Below are 19,232 nucleotides of genomic sequence, written 5' to 3'. Positions count from 1 at the left end.
GGCCCGCACCCCGCGCTGCCTGCTCCGCGCGCCCTCCTGTCCCGGCCTGGGTGCCCCACACACCTGCTCTGTCCTCATCCAGCCCGTCTCTCTGCCTGTCCCTCAGTCTACAGCCGTGCACCCCTGCCTAGCCTCGTACACCCCTTCTGTTTATCGACCCCCACACCCCCTCTCCACTCTCATACATCCCTTCTATCTGTCCATCTGTCTGTTGCCATACACCCCCTCTATCCTCTTTCTTTCTTTCTTTCACCATAATCCTCACTCTATCCTCATACACCCCTTCTACCACCTTACACCTCCACCCCTTGTATCTGTCTGTGTGCCTATCACCATAACCCCCTCTCTATCCTCATACACCTCCTCTATCTACCACCATAGACCCCTCTCTCTATCATCATACATCCCTTCTATCTATCTACCCCATACACCCTCTCTTTATGCTCATTTACCCCCATACACCCCCTCTCTGTATCCTCATACACCCCTTCTATCTCTCTTTGTCTGTCTACTACCATACACACACCTCTCTCTATCCTCATACACCCCTTTCATCTATTGCCATCTTTCTGTCTGCCTGGTCTTTTATTGATTTTTTTACTTGCAGTACAGAACCACCAAGAAGCCTCCCTCAAGTGGAGAAACTTGCATGTGGTTGCGCAACTGAGCTCAAGACTGGGTAACAAATGCAGAGGAAATTCCCCTTCCAGCTCCGCCTCCCCAGCCGGGATCTTTTCCAAAGCAGGGTTTGCTGCTGAGATGTCCAGATGGTAATGAGCATTGCAGACTGCCCTTGTACAAGAAGTGCTACAGCATGCTGCACTAATGACCTCCTAACACTCCAGAGTCTCTATGTTAAAAGATCCCATGGTATCCTACAAGAATGGCCTCAAATATGCTAGGGGATCTATCCCCCAGCTGCAGATGAGAAATGCACAACAAGGTCAGGAGTGAGGAGGTGTCTTTTGCATACTCCATATCTTTAGTCCAGGATGCTGTGTGTGGGTCTGGTTTCCCAGAGCATCTTGAAGACTATGGATGGTCCCAAGCCAGTGATGGTCAGAGCATAAGGATGCCTCTGTCACACTCCCTTTCCCTCAAGCCATACCCCTTGTATTAGCAGCCAAAAGGGGGTTTGGGGAGGGCTGTTGCCCAGGTTCTCTGGCCCTGGAGAATCCAACAAGGCTGAGAAAAGCCTGGCATTGACAGGAATGCTGGCACTGAGGTACCTACACCATCAGCTTTGGGGAAAGTGACTGCACTGAGGAGGCAATCAATGCAGTCCCTTGTCTCACCTTAGCAATACTCTGGAGGGATTACCGTGGTTAATACTGTACTAATTAAACAGTCACCCTGGTGTTTGGGGTCGCTGTCAGAGAATGGTGGTGCCATCAGTAGGGGATAGAACATAAGGCTGGAAGGGAACCCTGAGTCCTCTGTGTATAAGCTATCCCTGGGTCATTGCAGCCCGCTAGCTCCCCCTCGTTCTTCAGTCCAAGTTAGGAAGGACCATATCAGGCTACAACACTGCCTGGCCCTCAGGAGACCAGGGTTCTTTTTCTGGCTCAGTTGCAAAAGCTGGATTGTACTCTCTACCAGAGGTCAGCAAAGTTTTTGTGCAGGGTGCCAAAATCACCCATGACCTCAACTTGTAAAATGTTGGTATGCCAGGGGTGGATGGCAGGGGAGCTGCAAAGGGCTCGATCCTAGTTGTGGCAGTGCAGCCTTGGCCCCATCCTCACGGACCACCCCGAGGCATGTGTGCCAAGCAAAATGCCTTCACATGTCACATTCTGGCACCCGTGCCAGGGGTTATCTACCCCTGCCAATTGTGTGCTAGCACAGGCTCCCTTCAATGATTCTTTGGTCCATGCATCCACGGTGGCTTCATCCTCTGGTGTGGTCAAGCAGGAGCAGAGTCTGAAAAGAGAGCCACCTCCTATTTCATAAAATTAATGCTGTGGGTATTTCCAAAGAGCAACGAGGCAGGGGACCTGCAGAGAATAGCTTGGCAGACAATACATCCTTAAATCTCTTCTTGCCTTTTAGGCAAGTAAGACCGTCTCAATCAACCTGATTTCCCCCATCCACACAGGAATAACAGTCCCTTTGTGTATTTCAGTGATTCTCAGCTAGGGCACCAGGGCACACAAGGGTGCTGCAAGATCCTTTGAAGGGTACCTTGAGATGTGAGGAGATAAGCAGATAAGTGCAGACTCAGGCTCAGTCACCGCCTAGCTGTTACCCACACCCACTGCCTGATCCCTCTGCACTGTAATTAATAAGTTAATTTTTGAAATGGGGTGCTGCTCAATTCACAAAAATTATGGAGGGGGGCTGTGACAGGCCTGTGCCCCCACTCCCACCTGGCTTACCTCCATGCTGCAGCCCAGGTGGCTGGGCCACAATCAAAATGGCCTGCACGACGTGGCCAGAGATGGAACCGCTGGTTGGCCCAGAACCTGATGGCTGCAGGCTCAAAATGGGCCCAGTAGTCAGAGAGGCAGGGGTGACACATCCAGGCACCAGGAAGGGAGCCAGATGCTTGCCTTGCTGCCAGAAGAGACCAGGCACTTCTCCTGTTAGCCGTGCACCAAGGAGAGCACTGCAGTTGCACACTGCAGAGCAAGTGACTGGGAAGGACTCTGGTGTATCCCCGACAGCCAGCTGGAAGCTGGCTGTGCTCCCTGAGTCTAAAAGGCCAAGGTGAACAGCAGAACACTCCCTCACCCCCAGAGTCTGGGGAACCAAAAGAGATGCCAGCCTGCCCGACTCCACCAATGATGGGCTGAGCACATCTGGCCCAGTCGCCTGTCCCAGGTGAAAGATGGGAAGCAGAGTTCTCAGTAGAGTATCTGTTTGCCAGACTGGGTCCTTGGAACATGGGATCAGTGCCCATTCAAAGAACAGACTGCCAAAGCTGGCAGTACAGGCAATAAACAGAGCTTATTTTGTCATAACACAGAGGAGCTTGAAATGAAGGGATCTGCCTGGAGACATGTTGCAAAGTTAACTCTAACAGGGAGGTCAGGAAGAGAGTGAATTGGCTAAATGATGGGTGGCAGGTCTGTTTACTACCATCACCAGAGAACTGCCTGGGAACACACAGGTCAGGTGGGGGTGGGAGAGGGCAGCCCAGTGGGCTCTGCAGGCACTGGACTAGGGTGGACCCCAACAGGGAGTCTGAGACCCACACACCCCACTGGAGCAACAGCACACTCAAAGTGTGCCAACTGGTGACTGGTGGGACACCAGATCCCATATGATAGCCACATGGGATGCCACGGGACAGTGGCAATATCTGACCTGGTTGCCAAATGGGGAAGAACCCCAGTAGAAAGCCAGCTCGCTGGGAAGGCTATTCTGTCCCAAGGGGGGAGTGCAGTGAGCACCTACCCCATCGCACTCAGGAGTGACCTGCTCAGCATGGGGGTAATGTTGCCCTGCCCACCACCCAAGCTGGGCTCTTTTTGGTTAAGTTTCTGCTTTTGTGTTGTTATTTTCACAAGTCAAATGACTAGCAGTGAGTACCCTGTGGCATCTTTTTCAATGGTTGAAGAAGGAAATAGTGGTTGTGCCAGGGCACTGCCAGAAACCACTGGAACACCCGAGTGGAAAGGGGTGGGGTGTAGGGGAGGAGAAGCCCCTGGACATCAAAGGAAGCACTGAGCCCCACCTCCAGAGTTACTTTAGGAACAAGAAGTCATGGCAGGTGGTTAGATCCAGGTGTGAGGCCAGGTGGCAGGGCATGCCCCTGTTCAGTGGGCATGGGCCTGTCACAGGGGCCTTGAGTCTAATGAGGGGTGCCTTGAGTCTAAAAATGTTGAGAACCATCAATCTATTCTGACTGTAAACTCTCTGGAATAAAGACTGTCTGTTCCTACAGGGTTGTATAACACCTTGAACAAAGGGGCACTGAACTGAAGTGGGACCATTGCACATAAATAGGAAATAAACTATATTTGCTAGCTTCATTTGGTAGCCAGCTCCCATTTCTTTCACCAGACCTGGGCTCTGATATCCCTTGCTGAATGGACACTGTTCCCTTCAGCCTCAGTGGGCTCATTGACTCAAAAGAAAATTCTGTCTTGCCTCCTTCCCTGTCCTTGACCCTGAGACCCCTGATGAGCTAAATTGTGCACTTGTGAGAGGAAAGAGTTGAAAATGTCACTCCTTTTTTTTCATCCCAGCAACACTCTTTGGCCCCTGAGTGGGGGTAGGGAGGGGACATGGGTCTAGAGCTACTCATTGGAGCATGACATGATCTGAATGCTCTCTGTGGTGCTCATCAAACAATTAATGGGCTTTATTCTGGCTTTAATAATGGATGGCAGCTTAAAAATTACCCAGCAAACAGTATGTGTTCCTGTCCTCTCCTGAAATGGTCTCTAACCCCGAGGGGGAAAGGGAAAGAAGGAGCTCTCTAAGTGAGTTGGCTGCAGAACGGAGGGGCAGGCAAAGTATGCAGGGAAGGGGGAGTGCTCCCTGATGCTCAGGAAGGCATCAGAATAAAAACAGTCTTTGCAATTCCAAGCTAAAGTGAAACTGAAAGGGGAGAGAGAAGGAAGAGGGTCCTGTATCTTCACTCCTTCACCCTCCAGTCCTGGAAAGTACTGAGAGACAGTAAGTTTTGGGTCTGAGACAGCTGAGTTGAAGATCTGGCCCTGTCTAGGAGTTTATTGTAAATGTCTGAATAAGAAAAAGGAACCTTAAGGAAGAGAGTGACCCTTATTAAAATATTGCCTTGACTTCTGGTAGCGATGCACGACCTTGGATGTATCCACATGGGTCAAATCTACCTGCCTATACCAGAATCCATGGGCTTTTGCCTAACTAAAGGCAGGACAGAGCCCGTAGGGATTAGAAAAGGCAGAGACCTACTGGCTTAGCAAAGTCCATCCCACATACCAGAGGAATTTTCCCTCTGCTCTCCAGTGCATGGCCTGGTATAGTATTAAATGACTCCAGGGTGAGGCTTCTTACAACACCTTTGGGAGGCTGTTTCACTGCCCCCTGGAATGCGTATTAGGCAAAGGCTTTTCCTAAATGATATCCATCCCTCCTAGCTATTTTCCTTCACTGATTTTTCTGTCAGTTGCCTTGGATTTTCCTTTTTTTGGTTGCATCCTATTGCTCCCACTTATACCCTCCCTACACAGTTCCTCACCCTTCCAATATGTGCAGATGGGTGTCAGGTTGCTTCTGTAGCAGCTGCTCAGCCAAGATACTTAGTTCTTTTCATCTTTCCTTGCAAATCAATCCTTCCATCTCCATGATTGTTTTTGATGCTCTTCTCTGAACTGCCTCCATCTTCCTAGTAATGAGGTGCCCATAACTGATCACAGTAGTGTGACTGCTGGTGTGTTTTTCACATGATGACTGTAAAATGCTGTACCATTGTTTTATGGCCCTCATTACCACACTTTGCCTCACTGCAAAGTGCAGCATTACTGGCTACATCCTGATAAGAGTTGGGGAGTAGAGACTGGGCATTCACCCACATGTTAAATGCCTCTCCTTAACTGGTGTGTAATGAAGAGGTGGGTTGTCCCCATAGACAGCTCTGGGCTGCCTTCCTGCTGTGTCTAGGCTTCACGCTGCTGCTGGAGTAAAGACTTTGTCATATTGATTGGTTCAGGCTGGATTTCCTCTCAGAAACGCGAGCTATCGACCTGCCAAGGCTGACAGGGTCAACAGCGTGATTGGGGAAGCTGTCATCTTCTGAGCAACCCAGTTTGCTCTGATGAACAGCTACAAAGGACTTGGACGAGAGACCCTCTTTCAGAGCCTTTCACTCAAATGCAATGAAATTAAACCAACAACGTTGTTTGTTCTTCCCCACCCGGAGTTAGCAAAACATGTGCATCCCACATGGGCAGAATCTGAATGCTGGCTTGCTGGCTAGAATCAGTCATCTGTCCCAGGTGAAAGATGGGAAGCAGAGTTCTCAGTAGAGTATCTGTTTGCCAGACTGGGTCCTTGGAACATGGGATCAGTGCCCATTCAAAGAATAGATTGCCAGAGCTGGCAGTACAGGCAATAAACAGAGCTTATCGTGTGATAACGCAGAGGAGATTGAAATGAAAGGATCTGCCTGGAGACATGTTGCAAAGTTGGCTCAAACAGGGAGGTCAGGAAGACAGTGAATTGGCTAAATATGTGCTTCCTGCCATACATATTTCCATGCTTCCTCTAGTAAATGTGTGATCCCCTTGCTGATCCCTGCAAATGCCTTCCACACACCAGGAAATATAGGGATAAAACCCCAGTGTCTTGGATCCTGAAATGAACCCCCAGCTTTGGAAGATCTAGCTCGGGAGTGATATTTTAGGCAAGTGCAAAGGGGGCCTAAAATGATGCATCTTACATACTCAGGGCCTGGGAATGAGCAGCCAAGCAGGAAAAGCAACTGACAGAAAGGGGTTAGTGAGGTCAGCTTTTCTCCTTCCCACCTGTAAGTTAGTGACTTACTCTGCCATGAGTAACATGCACATCCCTGCACAGTCTGACCTTCAAACCCAAACCTTTACCTGAGGGAGGGAGCCCAACCTTGTTACTATAGAAGGCACTAATCCAGGGCATCTGGAAATGAACCTCATTGCCATGGAGATAATAAATTAAACCCTCTCTTTCAGAGATTCTCAGATCAAACAGCTTGGGTATGATTCTGCTCTTTTTGGCATCTCTGTAAATCACCAGCTGGAAGAGCTACCTGGATGTAAGCAAGCCAAGAGTGGAGCCCCTTTCCTTGATTCCCCATTGGTAACCATTCCCCACAGCTCTGAGGAAGCAGGAAGACAGAATGTGAGAGTCCCTTTCACTTAGACTGACACCTCTCACTAGCAATACTTAGGCCATGCTCTTGAAGTGACAAGGCTCTCCTCAGAGACCCATGCACAGCTCTTACCTGTTTTGAGCAAAGGCACTGTGTTATGACCTGCCATGGATGTGGCTGTTGCTCCAGGAAGAAAAGAATCATGGCAATGTAAAACAGAGACAGCAGAGACACCCAGTCAGATGGGTTGCATCTGCAATTGGGCTGGTAGCCAGATAAGGTAAATGAAAACTTCTGCTCCCAATGTAACCCTATTCAGCTCTTTTCATGAATGTACTATCCATTGCTGTTGAATATGCCCCCTACACTCTTTTTTTATCTCAGTGAGGTTGCAGCCTTTCCTGGCTCTGTGCAATGACACAGGTGCTCTTGTAGTCCCAGTGTCACTGCTCTGTAGTCAAACTGATCCCCAAGTGACTCCAAGGTTTTGCTCTTGAAGAGACTGATTTCCAAGGGGCTAACACCCAGATGTTCCCTGACTCCTGGGTTCTTTGAGGGAGCCATGAGGGAATTCAGGCAAGGGGAAGGTTTATGGACCAGCATATCTGGTTTCCAAGGAGGTTAGTGCAGGGTTTCTAACCTCTCAGGAAGACAGAGGGTTTCAGTTGTTTTGCCAGGAATGAGTCCTGACCTAACACACCTCCCTGCCATCAAAATTCCCCTTATCCACTGAACTGCACCTACTCTCTGACCCAGTCTTCAAGTCTGTTCCTGACCCTTTCTCAGGCTGGGGCAGTCAAGAAGAGGGCAAGGAAGAGCCAGTGGGGGGACCACAGCATCGAGAGTGAGAGCGCAGGCCTGGGTAGCTGAGGAGTGGAGTATCCTTGGAAGAGGAGAGGGGATGTAACAGGGCGGTGAGGCATTACAGAGGGGTCTCTTTCCCAACAGGGGAGGCAACGGAAAATGAAAAGTGAGGGAGAAAGGGAGGGAGAGAACTTGTTGAGGGGAGAGGGAGTGGGGAAATGCTCTGAGGGAAATGGTCTTGGGGACACGCACTCAGACCCCTATCCCTGGGGCATGTATTTGTGGGAGGCTGGGACTCCTTCCTCAATGCTAAGGTGCATTGTCAGAGGCCATCACTGAAATGCTCCAGATACTGGTTCTCCTCAAATCCTCTCTCTGCCTGTGCGTCACAAACCCATCCATAGGGTACCCCCGGAGCCCCAAGTTTCTCCCCACTGTTTCTCTGCCTGTCCCAAGGAACAGACTAAGGTTTGCCCTGGGACAACTCCTTATCCCCACAAGCCTCAGCTCCACTGTCCCTATACATGGCTGGAGCAGAGGACTCTCTATGTGGCCTCCCCTTTGGATTGTGGATTAAATTTTAGGCCCCGCGTTCTGTAGAGTGGGTAATCCTGGAATATCACTCACCCAGAGATCGCTCTCTGCCATAGGCAATCAGGAGAGAAAAAAACAACAAAATGATTTATTATATAGGAGGAAAGAATTATACAAGCAAAACTGACCATAGGTTTGGAGATGCAAGTAAAAAGTCAATAACATTTTCTTACCTTCTCATCTGGCTGCATCCTGGCACTCCTGAGACACCTGCCAGTATTTCCAGAGTTCAGCCTCCCTACTGATTCTGTCAGCCCTGACTCCTGGGGACCTTGAACCTCCAAAGCCTGGGATCCAAAGACCAAGTCTATCACACAGATAACCTCCTAAATAACTCCAAGTCCGCCCCCTGCATCAATATTTTCACGATTCTCATGAGTCACAGGATCCTCCAAAATGTCTCTCCTGGGGACACCTGGCATTCCTCTGACTGGTGGATCATTTCTCCCAGCTGCCTTTTAGCTCCCAGATCACTACACCCTCTCATTTAAAGATGATGTGGTCAGTGGAAACCTTCCAGCTGGCTGCTTATTATTAAAGAGAAGGGGCTATTGAGGAAGGAACCTGGGAGTCAAAAGCAGCTGCATGTGATGCCAGTCATATCATTCCCTTCTGCACTACTGAAACTGATGTGCCTTGACCACACTCGCCCAGTGGGCCACCTATGCTTGAGTGAACTCTTGCCTGTTTAAGGGAAGGTGGAGGGGCATATTCTTAAGTGGAATTGGGGTAAAAGGGTCTTGTGTGTTGTTTTGATTTCTTGATTGGCTAAGTTAATTTGCTGCTGAAGATCATAGAGAATCGTACAATAGGGATGGCAGGGACCTCAAGGAATGCAGGAATGTGTGGTTCCCAAACCATTGTTGTCCAATGTGTATCCAGGCTCTGATTATTTTCATACTGCAGGGTGGTCTGCAGCTCCAATTCACGTGGAGCCCCTCAGAACTAGTCACATGGGCATTTCCACCTAATTCTTTGTCTTGAGGTTATGGCAGGATTACATTCTAGATAAGGGGTCCCTGAGTCCTCACTCACTTTGGCATGGGATGTTGTTGTTGCTCACATGTAAAATGTACAGGGCACCAAGATGCAAAATTCAGACTCTGATTTAATGTGACCCTGTTCACAGTGGGAATGGCACATTCCTGTACCGCATAGAAATACGATACTTCCCAGTGACAGATGCCGGTGATCTTAGCAGCTCAGCTATATGGCTAGCTGTATGTCTGTGAATGCTGCTCTAATAGGAGTGGAAGCTTTTCCTTCATTGGGAATGAACTCTGTGTCATTTGTGCCCAGTTGTCCTGTGGGAAAAACATGCAGAGTCTTTTCTCTGCTTCAGGAAGGAACATCAGGCTCTGAGCTGCACTAAGCAGGGGCAGTTCAGTTGCAGGGCATCAAAGTGCAACAGCAGAGACTGGTGTATGGGCTTATGACATTTTGTGATCATCAGCTACTGAGTCAGCACTTGCCCATCAGCGGGGGTGGGGGGGGGGACAAGGTTCAGAGATAGAGATGATGAAATAGGAACAAGAGGGAGGAGAAAGAAGACATTCAGAGAGAATAGTGGATGATTAGAGAGACATATCAGGAAATCATGCCTCACTCAATGCAAGTAAAAAACCAGATGCTGGCAGTTCTGGTGTAAATTTGGAATCAGTGGGATTACAGCCATTTACTTCAGAGCAGAATTTGGCCTAACAGCAGCATCTCAGTATCATTGTACAGAGTCCTGGGAGAAGAAATGAAAGGGCAAAATCCAAAGCCTGAGCTTGTTAAAGATGGCTATGCCTGTGAGGCTATGGAATTACAAACTGGTTGGCAGCACCATTGACTGTGATTTTCACAAGCAAATATGGAGTAGAGGAGTGTGTGTGTGTGTCTTTAGTCTTTCATCCCAGGGGTAAAATCTGACATACACACCCTACAGACCCCTGGGCTTGGACCTCACAGGTCATTTTCTGGAGGAACTGTTTAAGTGGATTTCTACAAGCAACAAAGGAAGCTTCACAAAGAGGTGTTCACCCCTGAGCTACTTCCTACCATAGGCAACTGGTAGGGGTTGGACAGGGGTACACGGCCGACACCGATGCAGTCAGTAGGGCTGCTGCCCCCACTGACAGGGCCGCTGGCAGTGGCAACTTCTGTAGGTCCCCGCCCCACCGCAGATTCAGGAGGTACCAGTCATTCATGCTTCCCACTTTTCTGCATGAGGGGAGATATCACCTAACATTGCATTTGTGCCACCATAAAAATGTTTATGGTAGCACAACTGACAAGAGCATGGTCCAATAGCACTGTAGCTCTCTGGAGGAAGAGGTAGAAAGTTGGAACCCCCTCTTCCACATCCCTCTGCCTCCGCCATTCTGCCTCCTTGACTCTCTTCACCAGCACCTCTGTCCATTTATTCAGGCCTTGGCTGCTGCATATGCTGCCCTTCATCCTTGCGTCACACGTGACAGCCAGCACGTGGACCATACTGCATTGCAAGGGATCAAGCCGTTTCCTGATGCCCTCCTTCAGCCATCTCACCAGTGCCTGCCTGTCTGGTGACAGCAGCTTGCTCCACCCAGTAACATTGATCCCCTGGAAGCTCTCCCTTTGGCTCTGAAGTTCCCTCACTACAGGGATCACCTGGCTAAGGAGGGCATTGCCAGCGCTGAGGGTCTTGGTGGCCTCGAAGAAGGATTTGAGGACCCCCCAAGATCTGGGAGATGGTATCCCACTCAGCTCTGTTAAGGGGGCTGCTGATCCCAATCTCCCTGAACAAGGCCATCTCATGGATGGCCTTCTGTTGTTTCCCCAGCCTCTTGAGCATCAGGTACGTAGCGTTCCACTGAGTCTCCGCATCCTGCATGATTTTGTGCTACGGGATGTTCAGCTCTGCTTGTTTGTCCCACAGCATCTTGCCCCCTTGATGTTCCGGTGGAAGTAGCCTGCCACCTTCCTGCATTTTGAAATTAGCTTGCTGGTGGTGCTAGTGCCATCACTGGCAGCTCTGTACCCCTCCAAGGTGTCCCTGACTACAAGGTGGAACTTGTGTGCAGCGGCAACACATAGGGGGTGCACGGGGGTGCACGTGCACCCCCTGAGAGTTCCAGTGCACCCCCTGACTGGCCGCACTCACCGCTTAGGTGATGGGCAGGCGGGGCAGGTGGGAGTGCCAGTATCCCCCCTGCAAGCGCCAGCCAATCACTACAGCCGTTCCCAGAAGTGGCCACAGCCAGTCCCAGAAGTGGTTGCAATGATCAGTCACAGCAATCAGCCACCGTGGGATTGGCCACGGGAGTCCCTCTGGTCCATGGGATCGGTTGCGGGGGACTCCCCCCCACCTAGTTAGCAGAACTGGTCTCAGGGGGGGCATGTGTGGCACCAGTCACCCAGGTTTGTGTGCCATGCAGTGGATGCCAACTAAGTTGGTATCATGGTCCGCCTTGACCATATTGGCTCCATTGTCAGTGACCAGGAACCCATGGGTGAGCTCACCCTGCCCAATGAGCCACCCCTGCAGTAAGCGGTTCATGGCCCCCATGATCTCTATTACCGTGTGGAACTCATCCATCACCTCGGCTTGAAGGAGAGCCCACTGATGGCCTGAATTGTCACATCAGTGCCCTGTGAGGGAGAAGTAGGCGTGATCTCCACCCCAGCTGCTCCAGATATCCAAGGTGAAGTGTAAGGTCACCTGCAGACCTGCCTTGAGCAGCTCCTCCCTCAAGTACTCCCTGCATGCCTCATACTGGACTCCCCCCCCCCCCCCTTTCTGTCCACCTTTCCCTCACTGGTCCAGGGTGGCCTGCCTCTGCTCTGGGGGGAAGGGGGCTTTGGACTGAGTGGGGAACTTCCCTTTGGGCATGCTCCCACTGGTGCCAGGCTGAGGAGGAGCAAGGGCAAGGGGGTGGTGCCTACAGAGATGCATCAACATCTCCGTGGTGCTCATATCTTTTGTTCCCTTGCCCCTGCTGGTTTTGGCTTGGCAGTGCAGGCAGATAGTGTACGTGGGATCATCTGCCAGCTCAAAATGATCCCAGACCACACTACCCACTCACTTCTGGGGTGCAGATGCTTGTGTGGATGCTGCAATTTCCCCCTCCTCAGCAGGCAGAGGCACAGAAACAGGAGGAGCAGACTCAGCTGAGCTGCTTGCCTCTGCAACCTCTACCTCAGCCTCCTCTGAAGTGCCTTCTGGGGCAGGAAATCTGGCTCTATGGGAAACTTGAGGGGTGTGGGGCACAAACTTAGATGATTCCCCCTCCTTCCCCAGAATTTCCCTTGCTAGGGCACTCAGATCCAGCTCCAGCTCTTCTTCTGGCACTGGAAGGCTCATCATGGGAAGTGAAATGGGAGTGGAAGAGACTATCAAGCTGGTGCTGCTGCTTGTTGTCATGGTGGTAGTGGTGGTGGGGGTTATGGCTGGTGCTCTTGTGGGGGATGCAGACTCAGGCACAGGCAATGGCAGTGGCACTGTTCCCCTCTCCTTGCTGCCTGTACTAGTGGAAGCCTCATGCCTGGTTGTTGTAGCAAAAAGGCTGCGTCTCAGTTTCGGGGGTGGGGAACTTACACCTCTCTACCCACTCTTCTGTCCCCCCCTGAAAGCTTGCCAGCTGCCTTTCCAGCATGCTTCATGGTGTGTTTCATAGTGTCTTGCCTTTATAAAAATATATAAATGTATACGTGCCTTCCTATATAAATTTTATAGTATAATATGCAAGTTATAAATGTATAAAAATAAAAATATATAAATGTATACGTGCCTTCTTATATAAATTCTATAGTATAAAATGGAATATAATTATTAAATTGAAAAGAATAAATCAGTGAATATAAAAATAAAAGGGTTTAGAAACAAAGCAAAAGGTATTGTGGAATCCCACTTGCTTGGCTAGCAAGTAAGAAATCAAATCAATGGTAGTAGTAGCCTTTGTTGTCTAATGCTCCTGAGCTTCTGGAAGATAGTTCAATAACTGATAGCTCAGTAACTGACCCCAAAGCAGAAAGCAGGTAAGTTCAGACAATGCTGCCTTTTATGCTGTTTTTCCATTCCTCCCCCAGAGCACGGATTGGAAGGGACCTCAGGGAAGGATCACAGTCACTGGCCAGCTACACAGTCAATGTCAGAGCAATCCTTCCCCCTTCTTCCCCCTCCCTCTCCTTACTTTCTGTTTCCCTGCAGGCAAGCCCAGCTTCATTTTTGAAACTCGAAACTTTTTGAAACTTTCAAAACATGTTGACTGCCCTCATTTCGTTTTGAGGCTGTTTTGAAGCCCTTCATTTTATTTCAATTTCACTGTTTCAAGCTCGAAACAAGTTGAAACAGCATCGAAACAAAACAGCCAGCAAAATTTTGCACAGGCCTACAAATTAGGTGCTTGGAAATCTGCTGTGAGCTCACTTAAAAATGTAGCATTTAATTAACTCATCTATAATTATCAGAAATACTGCCTATGGGGCCCTGTGGTGCCAGGCATTGTAGAAACACATACAACTACTCCTTGCTTAACGTTGTTGTTATGTTCTTGAAAAATGCGACTTTAAGTGGAACAATATTAAGCAAATCCAATTACTCCACAGTAGTTACCTACTAGCAGGTGGTGGCCAAACAATGTTATAACCAAACATTGCATGACTTTAAACAAGTATGTTCTCTAATAGGTCAGTGACGTAATAACGAAACAACGTTAACCGGGACAATGTTACGTGAGGAGTACCTATATTCAGAAAACAGTCGCAAGGAGTTATTTTGAACATTGGTGGGAAAGGTGGTGGGAAGTCATCAACAGGAGCCATTTCTGTGAAAAGGTTGTTCTTTTATGAATAAAATCTTTCATGTGAAAAATTCCCACCAGCCCTATTAAGAAACTTGCAGCTTAAAACAATTTGCAAGAGCAGAGGTCACCTGAAAGGAAAGTGTAACAGCTGAAAGCAAAGGCCTATGGCCCAAATCCTCCAAGGTATTTAAGTGTCTAACTCCTCTTTCACATCAAAGAGTTCAATTCAAGCCCATACAAGCTCCTGTGAACTATGGTTGCCTCCCACACTTGTTTACTCAAGTACTCCATCCAACCTTGCTGCCAGTTCCACTTTTCAAAAAACACCCATTTATTTGTAGTAAATGGTCTGACAAAGCTGAATAGAGAGAACAGCCCTATCCTGAAACGAAATTTTGATTAATTTTTAACATCATTTCCATCCAAATTGTAGCAAACAGAAGGAAGCTGGCTCTAGGTTCATGAATTTATAGTAATGTGTTACAGTTTAGGGACATATTCTACTACCTCATTGTAAGAGGAGAATAGTCATAATATGCACATACCTACATCACAAAGATGATGGGAGGACTAATTAGTTCAGGGCTGTCCAACTTTTATGCAGCTGGGGGCCACATCATGTGGGCCACACCAACACAGGCCATGTACCCCCTGGCCAGTACACCACCCAAGTTTACCCTCCAACTGTGCTGTAGGTCCCTTGGACCATGAATGCAAGTTCATTCCTCTTCTGTCTCCCTTGCTGTGTTTGTCTGTAACATGCTCCTTCTCCCCCTTCCCCTCTGCTATGCTCCACCATGCTGCATGCATGGACACATCCTTTCCCTCCGTGATATGCTGCAATGCTTCAAGCCACTTGTAGGCACCCCACCCTTGCATAGCTCCATGTGTATATCCCCAGCTCCCTCCCCAAATTTCTGAGCTGTAGGCTGCCCAGGGAACAAGAGAGGATACAAAAACTGGAGAAGGGAAGAGAAGCCTGGAGCCCTGGCTGCTGTTGCAGCCAGAGTGATGGTGAGAGTCATGGTGAGGTGGGAACCTGGGTCCCACAAATTGACCTCTTATGGGCCACCCATAGGATCCCCCTGAATTACTTAATGTCTGTATAGTACTTTTAATATATAAGGCATTTTATAAATATTAAGTCTACTATAGCAGTCAGGCCCAAGCTGTCTCAAGCCAGATACTCAGTAAGTGAGGGTCCTTCAAACTCACCAATACCTGTTGACTCATTCCTTCGTTGACTTGTTCTATAGTTTAAAAGCCCTGTGTTCAAATAGTGCCATGGGGTCATTACCATAACAGGAGAAATCAAGAAATAATAGTAAGACAGTAAAAGCATATTCTTTTAGTTTGTGGTAGGCAGAATGTCAACCTAGATGAATATACAGCTCCTCAGGGACTTCACAATCTCTGAATCTGTGAAATTATGCTCTCAGATGCAGTAGGATGATGTAAATCAAAGATAAATCCATTACAGGTTTTCAATTTTAAATACTGTTATAAAATAGTATTCACCATTGCTTTTTCCAACTAAATTTGCTATCTGGGAAAATGTGCATTAAGAAACTGTTCTCAGTTTTTTATATTTGATAGAAAGCCAGTTTTTATTATGATTTATATTATTAAAAAGGCACATTTAATCCCTGATGCTGATGAGCTCTCATGCGTTTTCAGTAACTCATACTGAATTATGATGGGCTGCTCCTTCATTGTGGTGCCTGTCTAGAGCACATTCATTTGGCTAACTATTAATGGTAGGTAAGAAAAAAAATCTGGAGCAGGATTAAAAACTAAAATTTTTCTAAGGACATTTTCTATGAAGAAATTTGGTTCAAAATTTGATTTCCCCACTGGAAGATTCAAACTGCTACAAATTTTGTCACCTCAAACTGACACTTCAGTTTAAAACATGATTTCATTTTGACCTATTCAAACAGGAAAAATGACATTATAGTAATATAGGACCCTGGACTAGACTGTCTCTACTGAATCCAATCTCCAGATTTTGCAGGCAACTATAAACACTTCAAACTCTGTCTTACCATTAGCTAAATTGTTGCCCCCACTACTCCAACTGGAAGGCCATTTCAGAATACCAGTCTTCTGTTTGTTAGGAACCTCCTTCTCAGTTAATTTTGACATGATCAGATGGGAAGATTTTCTGTTTTAAAATTTTGCATGGGAAATTCTGTTACTGGAATGTGCATCCCCCCTCCCCTGAAACCTCCCCCCATGAAAATGCCTTCAGCTTTGGCAAGCCCATATCTTTCAACATGAAAACTTTATACATAAAAGTGCAGCAGGGGTGTCAAACATATGGCCTATGGGCTGGATCTGGTCCTCAGGGCCGGATCATACAGTCAGCAGACTTTAGCTTTGACTCTGGCTGGGATGGGGGAACCTTCCTCCAGCTCCAGCCGAAAGCCAGGGCAAGGACAGAGCTGCAGTCCTAGAGCTCCATCTGCACCATGTGAAAAAGCCCAGCACTGTGGCTTGTTCCCATAACAACAACCAACACCCATGGTACCAGTCTTCTTCCCATGGTGCTGTTGGGACACCAGCACTGGTGCTCTTATTGGCTTGGCTGTCAAGCACCCAGGCAAGAGCAGTGGGTTGGAGGCCCTGGAGCACTGCAGGAAGAAGCCCAGCACCACGGCTTGTTCATGCAGCAGCAAAGCACCCAGGATGCTGAATCTCTTCCAGCCGGGTCCCAGACTGGCCAGAGCAGGCATTAAATGCACTGGATCTGGCATAAGGAAGGTCTGTGGGCCTGACCCAGCCTGCAGGACTGGCCCTGTGCCATTTACCTAGCCCATGGACCAGTCCTACAGCACTCATCTGGCCCACTGGACCAGACAAGTTTGACACCCCTGAACTAGGTGATATAGGGGAAAACATCTGAGGTTTTAAAAATAGTGGTAGCAAAAAATGAGGCAATAGCATTAGAGCCATTCATGAAAATGTGTTTTATTGTCTAACTTGTAGGAAAAGTCAATAATCTCTTTTCACAGAGAAAAATTAAATCTGCTTATTATTTCTTTTGTTAGAAACCAAACACTAAAATTGTTAGCATTCTGGTTTATGCACCAAAAGTCATTATATTCTGCAGTAAAGGAGTTTCTCCTGTCTCATGCTCTGCATGGATTTATATTGCTCATATGTACATGGATGTTAAATACCCTGGCCGCATCGAGACAAGCGCAGTCGTGTGGTATGTGGTACTGCAGACACGTCTGCAGTGCCACATACTGCATGTTCAGCTGTTCTCCATGCTGCAAGGAAGCAGCACAGGGTTGTTGGGTTTTTTTGACCCCTGGATATCCAGGGGTCAAAAAAAAACCCCACACACAAAAAGCAAAGTGATGCATGTGGGGGCAGCATGAGCTGCTCAAAGCTGGAGCCTGGCCAGCTGGAGCCATGCTCTGGCTGACAGCTATGCTCTAAGCAGCAGGATTGCTACTGCTGTAGCCCTGTGTGGCACCCAGGACCCCAGGTAAGGCTGCTGGGGCCATCCCAGTGCTGGCCCAGTCTCCCCTACCCCACCTGGGGCAACCTGCTGTGCACCAGAGGTCACGTGACACAGGTGTTCCCCTGAGGACAACTAGCAGCGGCACAAGGTATGCCACCACTCGTTGTCTCTGGGGCACCAAACATCCACACTCGTGTAGACACAGCCTCTGAGTTGATAGTGTAAGCACCCATAGACAGTAAGGCAGGCTGAATTGCCAGCAGACTTTGTAATGACATACAGGAGGTGACAAATTAAGTGACTGGCTCAGAGTTTTGCTGAATTGAGTCCTCCAGTTGTGAAGTCACCTCTGACAGATAGTGGCTGGAGGTCGTTCTGTTCTGAGGCCTGTTTGCTGGCTTGTGTGAAATGACCATGTTGGATCTCAGGACCTGGAAGCAGGCAGAGTGCAGAGAAACCAAGGAGTAAATGGACCACAGAAACAGAGACCTCAGTTCTGAGCTGTCCTTTGTGACCCCCAGTTCTGGCTTAGCTGGGGACTCTGACTAATGGTGTAAAGAACGGGTCTAACTTGCACTTCCTCCAATGTTTCCCAGTGGAGCTGTCCAGCAGCATATTATTTCCAGTATGTGTAATCTGGGTGCACCCTTTTACAGCTCCTACACACCTCCTCCCACCATGGCCCTGTCTTTTTCATATCCTTATGCCACTGTTGAAGAGGGCAGTGCGCGGACATTATGTAATGTCAGTGCTACCGGGAGAACACCTGGATACTGGCCTGTTCATGCTGAATAAACAAGCTACTACACAGCTCGCAGACCGGCTTCCTCATAGAGGTGGCTGAACTGATCCGGGTTGCGACATGGTGGTGGGAGCATTGTGGGGTCTTGGTGGCTTGGCAGCCTGCTCTGTTAATAAATGTAGGTCAGCAGTCTCTAGGGGTCTCAGTCTGGTACTTATCAAGAGATGAATATAAAAGCAAGATCAATTCACATCCCACACCCATCACGTTGAGGTAAATGGGGTATAACATTCCCCCAAGTAACAAAAGCCTGATTTCCATTAATATCAAAGTGTCCAGCTCTGGTTCTCATTATACTCCCTGATTTTCAACCCTATAATTTCTACTAATGCCTCCCTCTAATCTCCCACCCTTTTTCACTTTTCAATCCCTTTGCTTTAGGGCTTCCCATCTTCCCTTCACTTTTTATAAACTACCCCTTTACTAAGATCCATCATGCTAAAGCACATGCAGGGGAAAGGCATCGGAGGGCATGGAATGAATCTTTGATTCTTTATAAGGAGCAAGCTAATGGAAGCTCTTGAGACTTCAGACCCACTGTCCATGAAACCTGATCCTTTAAAGGAATAGAACAATGGCAAAATAGAGAGACATAAAAATAGAACAGGATATTTTTTTTTCCCTGAGAAACTGGAGTTTAAAAAATTAAAAATAGCAAGCTACATTTAGGGAAGGGGAGGGGGGCATTCTTCATGCCACGTATATTAAGGGATATAAATATGTCTGCAGCAGCAGTTTGTGGACTGCATTATCAATATTTTTCTGCTTAAGGTATTGATTGATTCCACATGCCAGAGGCATGGCAAGCTTTCTTCACACTGATCTAGCTTTTTGGGAACTGATTGATTCAGTTATTGTGTTGATAGATGAGGAATTTTGCTGTTTGAAGGAAATGAACATCAAATCCGTTGTTGGCTCAATAAGGAGGAAACAGGCAGGCTGTACAGGGAAAGGAGAAGGAGCCAGGACTCCTGGGTTCTCTTTCAGGTCCTGTCACTGACTTTGAATAAGTGACAG

This window comes from Alligator sinensis, unplaced genomic scaffold (genome assembly GCF_000455745.1).
Source record: "Alligator sinensis unplaced genomic scaffold, ASM45574v1 scaffold520_1, whole genome shotgun sequence".
Taxonomy (NCBI): domain Eukaryota; kingdom Metazoa; phylum Chordata; order Crocodylia; family Alligatoridae; genus Alligator; species Alligator sinensis.
Note: the sequence above shows the minus strand (reverse complement) of the source record.